Consider the following 7135-nt stretch of genomic DNA (forward strand, 5'->3'; position numbering starts at 1 on the left):
GGGAGATGCATGCTTATGTTATCCTACACACAAAAGCAAGGCATGTGAACTGAGTACATGCTGTAGAGTTAGTACAATTCATAGTGATTTTTTATGAGGCTACTTTATGCATTCTTGTTTTCATATTATTGTTCTTAATTCATTTTTTTGCACATAGATGGTTTGCTGGCAAATGTCAGTGTCAGTGGTGCAACAGCTACTGTAATAACCTTTGGTGCAGAAGCCTTTGGGTTCTATTCTCACACCAAGTAGATTTATTGCTGACACTGCAGTGCAGCATAGGAAGGACAGTACACCATTCCTTGGATGAGACATTAAACTGAGGCCCCCATTTGATTGAGCTGGTGGTAGCTCAGGTGGATGTAAGAGATCCCATGGTACCCATTGAAAAGAGTAGAGGACCTTTATTTTACACAACATAAAAAACACATTATTTACTTAGTTACAGGTGTGTGTGTGTGTGTGTGTGTGTGTGTGTGTGTGTGTGTGTGTGTATACATATATATATATATATATATATATATATATATATATATATATATATGGTTTACTGTTGAAAGGGCGATCGGACTCCGTTCGAATTCTGTATGTCTGATCGCCCAACTCGACATGGGAAAAAATGAAAAAAAAATGTTGAAATGCACAACAGGGAATGCTAGTGTGCATTCACTGTTGTGAATTTCAACATTCTGAATGTAGATCGCACTATAGTGGGGGTCATACATGTACCTTTTCCCTCACTGTCACTGTAGTGCGATCTCAGAGTTTGTGTATATAAGTAGGGGAGGTGGGAAGGGTGCAACCTTTGCCCCCCTGCAGAAATGTTTTGTTATTGTTGACCGGAAGTGCAGCATTTTGGTAAAGTCGACATTTTCGAGATTTCGACTTTACCGAAATGCTGCATTCTACATTTTTTGTGTTCGGTTTTGTGATTTCCGATCAGTTGATTTGAACATCTGCAAACTCGAACTGAATTGATTCAAGGAAATGATATATATATCTATGGGTTTGTATCACGTCACTGAAAGACCATTTCACTGAGACCAAGTCACCTAAAGTTCATTTCATCTAAAACTCATTTCACTGACAAGTAGTACTCTAAGGCAAGTCAAAGGTATATGTCCTTTTCCCCACTGTAGTGCGATCCTAGTGTTAGTATATATATATATATATATATATATATATATATATATATATATATATAGTTGAGGGGTGGGGGACACAGCCTCCCACACTGGGGGTGTCTGGGGGGGCATAGCCCCCCACCTAGTTGGGTTTTACCAAATAATATAAAACAAAACCAGATAACAGAAAACCAAATTAAGTGGGGGGCTATGCCTCCCACACCCCCCTAACTATATATACTAACACCAGGATCGCACTACAGTGGGGAAAAGGACATATATCTTTGACTTGCTTGAGAGTGCTACTTGTCAGTGAAATGAGTTTTAGGTGAAATGAACTTTCAGTGAAATAAACTTTAGGTGATTTGGTCTCAGTGAAATGGGTGTCAGTGAAATGGTCTTTCAGTGAAGTGATACGAATCCACACACACACACACACACACACACACACACACACACACACACACACACACACACACACATATATATATATATATATATATATATATGTACACACACATATTTCCTTTGTTTACTATTTATCATTTTTCTTATGCCATCTTCATTCTTATTCTTTTATAACTGCCACTTCTTCTTCCACAATGAACATCTATTTTTTTTGCAATATATCTGCCAAAAATTTTCAGTTAAACAGATCTTTCTTTCCAAACAACCCATATAACATTAAATAATTTATCTACCCTTCTCAGATTCTCTCTTCTTGTTCTATAATATCCATGCAGAATCATATTCATATTTGTATTGTCTGTGTCATTAATGTTCTCAACTTTTTTCTTCAGACTTTTCCAGAGTAACACTACTCTTTGACATTCAAAAAATAATGTCTCACTTCCTCCCTACAAAATACGCACACTATTTTATCTTTCCTTTTATATGGCATATTGGGTTTATATCATAACATCGAATTTGCATAACGTCCAACGGCCATAACCTCGAATGTGCCGTTCATCGAATCTGTTCATGTGGAGGGCTGTACCCCCCCACTCCCCCCACTAATTATATATATCAACTCTGAGGTTGCACTACAGTGAGGAAAGGGCATATTTACTGATCCTCACTGTACCACGATCCCACAAGTACAGATTCGATGAACGGCAGATTCGAGGTTATGGCCGTTCGATGTTATGCAAATTCGATGTAATGATATACAACCGGCATATTCCCCATTACTTGCAACCTATTTATTATTAATCTCCATTGGAAATTCTGACACTCTACTATCTTGGTACATCACGTTTTACTGACTTTAATGGCTTTAATCACTTATTCTGCTAATCTTCCCATAGATTAGCATAGTAATATTATTTCATCACATTATTATACCATAGAATTTTATCTTTCTCTACATCACAAATTTTTATTTTCCATGCTATTATTTTTCTTGACAATTTTGTAATTTCTTCATTTACATATTATTTTTCTCTTTTTCATATTCTCATACTTTCCTAGAACTTTACGTTCTGATATTTAAACATTCTCACTATTAATTTCTCATCTTCTTCCTTTACCCACTTTAATATTCTACACAAGTTTGAAGAATCAGAATAAACAACTGGATTTAGTAATCCCAACCCCCCTTCATCTTTGTTCATGTACAACACACCTCTTTTCACTGGGTTTAATCTTGAACCCCATATGAAAGAAACCCCGATTTCTTTTTCAGATTTTTGTGGGATCATATAGACCTTGGCTGTAAGTGATTGTCACTGTTGAAGTGACACCCCTTTCTCATGTGCAAAATGGGGGAAAGGGTTGTGGATGGATGAATGGATGGATATAAACATTTGACATATATGTTATTTTTCTCATTAATACAGAATTCACCCGAAAGACCTTTCTTCTGGCTGCTAATCTATATGTCTTCCACAGTAGACATATTTCTTTCAGTTCTTTTACCAAACCCTCCCATTGTATCATAACTATACAATTTTTCCCAAATGTTATCTATAGCAAAAATAGCTAATTCATTAAAAACTACACATCACCAGTCTTCACCATATCACCCAAACTCTTACTTTTATCTTTATTCAAAGTTATTGCCATTTCTTTTACACAGCCACTCAAACAAACCAACACTTCTCTCGTCCCTCTTTTGTTCTTAGCAACTACAACAATATTTTCTGCTTCTGTCAGAATTACTGGAATCACCACCTCCTTTTGCATCACATATCTGGCATCTTTCATTTTATAAGCTAGTTCATTCACTGTCACATCCATTACTAGTGCAAACAGTATTCCACTCATGGGATATCTTTGTCTTATACCACACTTTATGCATATTTCTTTATTCAACCCCCAATTCACTAACACTCCTACTCTATTGTTTTGATATGCTGATATATACACTCTCCTAATTCTATTACCGAACACATACTTCTGCATAACATCCCGCAAAATATCATGTTGTACTGTATCAGATGCCTTGCTAATTTTACCTACTAAAAGTTTCACATCCTACTTTTTGCATATAATATCATCTACAATTTCTCTCACAACCAATAACAATTTTTGACATCCCTTCCCTGTTATACCATATATATTTTCTTTCATAATATCGCTTATCCTTCCTTCTATTCACCTCTGTATAATTCTCATAAAAATATATTCTGTGTTATTTAGTGTGTTGTCTCCATTTTTTTATTTCATTCTTCTCATCTTTCTTTCATATAAATGTTAATATTCAACTACATAATTCTTCATAAACAGACACTTGCTCCAGCCATTTATTCAGTCCATTTATAGACTACTCTCTTTACCAATGCACTCATTTCTTGTATATTCTATACACTACAACATCTGGACCTGATACTGTATCAACATTTGCCTTCCTAAGTACTTAATCCAATTCACTAATAATAATGTATTTTTTTAAATGTCCCTTATCTTGTTTTGGTCATTTTTTTACTTTCCATTCTCTCTTATTTTCTTTCTTTTTACTCTTATATGTATTTTCCACATGCTGTACTACAATAATCACAATTTGCTCTTGTGTTCTTTTTACTTTTGCTTTTACATTTTTCATTTCCCTCATTATAGTAATATCCTCCTTTGATATTTTTATGTTTCTCACTTGTAAATACTATTTCTGCCTAAATAGTAATGCCTTATTTTTTTTCAATTTCTATTATACATTTCTTTTTTTCCATATCTTAATATTCTACTGTATTATTCTTTAAATTCTCTAATTTGTTTCTGTACACTCTCCCGTATTTCATTTTCATTCCCTTTCTTATATCATCCTGCCACTGAAAAAAAAAAACATTTTCTACCACGTTTTAAATTTGGTCCACCATTCAGACCATTTTTATAGAAGTCCTTCATGGTTATATGATCCTTCCAGAACATCGGTACTTCCCACTCTCCAGTTTCATCCCACAATCTCTTGCTAATTCTTTTTATTACCATTCCTATTGTAATATATTCTCTTTCTTCTGCCACCTCCATCCATGTTGCTAAATGGTCTGAAAAAAACTGTCACAACTGTATTACCATCTGCTACCTGCAAACCTTCCAACAATACAAAATAATCAATTTCAGTTCCAAGTACCCCACTTCTGTAAGTTGATTGACTTTAGTGCCACACAGTTAATTTACCACATTTTATTACTCACTGTATTTGTTTACTATTTTTACATCTTTCCCTTTCTTTATACGTTTTCCCCTTAAATCGCAGTAAGTCCCCTGCAATTATAATTTTCATGTTAACTACCACATAGTCTACTTGATGAAACAGACTCTCTCTTTCCTTGCTAGTTGTATATGCATATAATGCTATAAACATTCTCTCTCCACCAAACAATCCACAACAGTTAATGTTCCCCTCCTTACCAGCATTATATCTATTATTTGCATGTTTTTTATACATAACACAGCCACTCCAGAACAATGTTCACTTCCACAGTTCCATATTATATTTCCACCCCAGAATTTTCATGTTTGCTGTCTTTCTTCACTTGTAAGGACTCTTACATTCTCTAACCAAATAACATCCACATCACATTTAGCACACCATTCTTGTATTACCATCCTTCTTACAGTGTTAAGAATACTGAAGTCATTTACTGAAAGTATTCTAAAGTTTTTGCTTTTCCTTCTTTTTAAGTTTAAGAGAAATGTCTTGGGTTAATGTACAAATAATCCTTGATCCTCAAAATCAGATTTTCACTGGATAGAACTTCAAAGAAATCATTAGTATCAATCCCTTCTCCTGAACTCTCTTCCTGCCTGCTCTCTTTCTATCTCCTCAGTTTCCCCTTCATATTTTTTCTTTTCTACAGTTTCTTCTTCACATATTTTGCCCTCTCCCCCAGCCCCTTGTTGTCCTTCCTTGTGTATATTTTCTTCCTAGATGTGTCCAACCTGCGGCCCGCGGGCCGCATGCGGCCCTCAGAGCTCTTCCATGCGGCCCTCAACCTCTAACTGCAACATCGATGTACGCATGCCCCAAAACGCTTTTTTTTGTTTTGTGTTTTTCGCTCCCATGACCTGTAATGCTAATGTCGTTGTGTGCATGCGCCAAATCACCCTTCTAGTTTTGTTCACCAAAGCACCCTTCTAGTTTTGTTTTTGAGCCAAAAAAGGGTCCATGTATTTACACCATTATTTTGCACGAAACAATCAGTGTGTGTGTGTGTTCTCGCTGAAGAGGGACTCGTGTATGGATTTGCCGCTGTTGCCTTTGAAAGAGACAGCAATTACCTGTGTTAATAGATAAGTAAGGAGTGAGTGAGTGCATGCATGAAAGCAGAATTGTGTGCGTGAAAGTAGAAGAAGAGTGTGTGTGTGTATGTGTGTATATGTGTGCATGACAGAGAGAGATGCATGCACAAAGAGGCTAACAATGATCAGTCTACCTACTGAACACAAACAAGTTAGCTCACAAATACATCATACATTAAGACTACACTTTCATTAAATTGCGGCTTTCCTGACAGGGAGAGTGTTGTATTGAACATGAACTCATACCTCTTAACTGTATGGATTTTTAAAGAATGTCTGGATTTTTGCCTCATCTTCCAATTTGTGTCTTTTGCTTAGGAAATAAAAGTAGTCATCCAAGGTAATGCAGTTCCAGGGAGTAAGAATGAGACAGCAGCCTAGGGTTAATGGGTCAATAGTGGACTGACTATGTGGGTCTGTAGTATATAAAATTGTATTGTTTTTTCAGACAAACAAAAAAGCACCTAGTACTGTTTTTTCATTGGTACTGCGGTGGTGGTGCTGCGGTAGCGTTGTCGCCTCACAGTTAGACGTTGCCCATTCGATTCTCAGAGTGTGTACTGTGTGACGACATGTGTGAATGGGTGTTTCTTCGTTGAAGGTTGTGCGTTAGGCCCGGCAAGCCAGCATGTAAAACTCTACTGCTAATCATTAGCGAACCGGAGTTCCACTGTGGCGACCCCTAACTGGGAAAAGCTGAAAGACACACACACACACACACACACACACACACACACACACACACACACACACACACACACACACTGTTTTTTCATTGGTGGGTTATAAGCAGTGGTAGATTGAACAACAGTAAGCATAGCTTTGGCGGATCTTCAATAATGGCAAATCAAGTTGGCACAATGTCATTTTTTAAATGTTGGGGATTTTAGTGTGTATGTGTGTGCTTATGTGTTGGGAGTGCTGCAACAGTAGATGATTATTAAAGACAGAGACTTACGGACTGTGGAGAATATGTTTCTTTGTTTCAAAACCTAATACTTGGGTACGCATGCCAGAGTTAGATTTTTTAAGACATAGCTTCTTGCCATTTACAGTGGATGGATATTTACATTTAATGGACAATGTGTTAGCGTGGGCCTGTGGGGTTCTGAAGGATGCCAAGTCTACCACTGCCAATGTCTTGTAAAGTAACCTGGAAATGGATATTGGGATGTTACTGAAAAAATATAGTAAGTGGGCTTAGAAATATAGTTTAATTAAACAAAGTGTACTTTCAGTTTACAGGCCATAATTTAATTTCTTTCAGGTAG

The sequence above is a fragment of the Protopterus annectens genome, chromosome 5.part0, assembly GCF_019279795.1.
Source record: "Protopterus annectens isolate FY-2018-M chromosome 5.part0, PAN1.0, whole genome shotgun sequence".
Taxonomy (NCBI): domain Eukaryota; kingdom Metazoa; phylum Chordata; order Ceratodontiformes; family Protopteridae; genus Protopterus; species Protopterus annectens.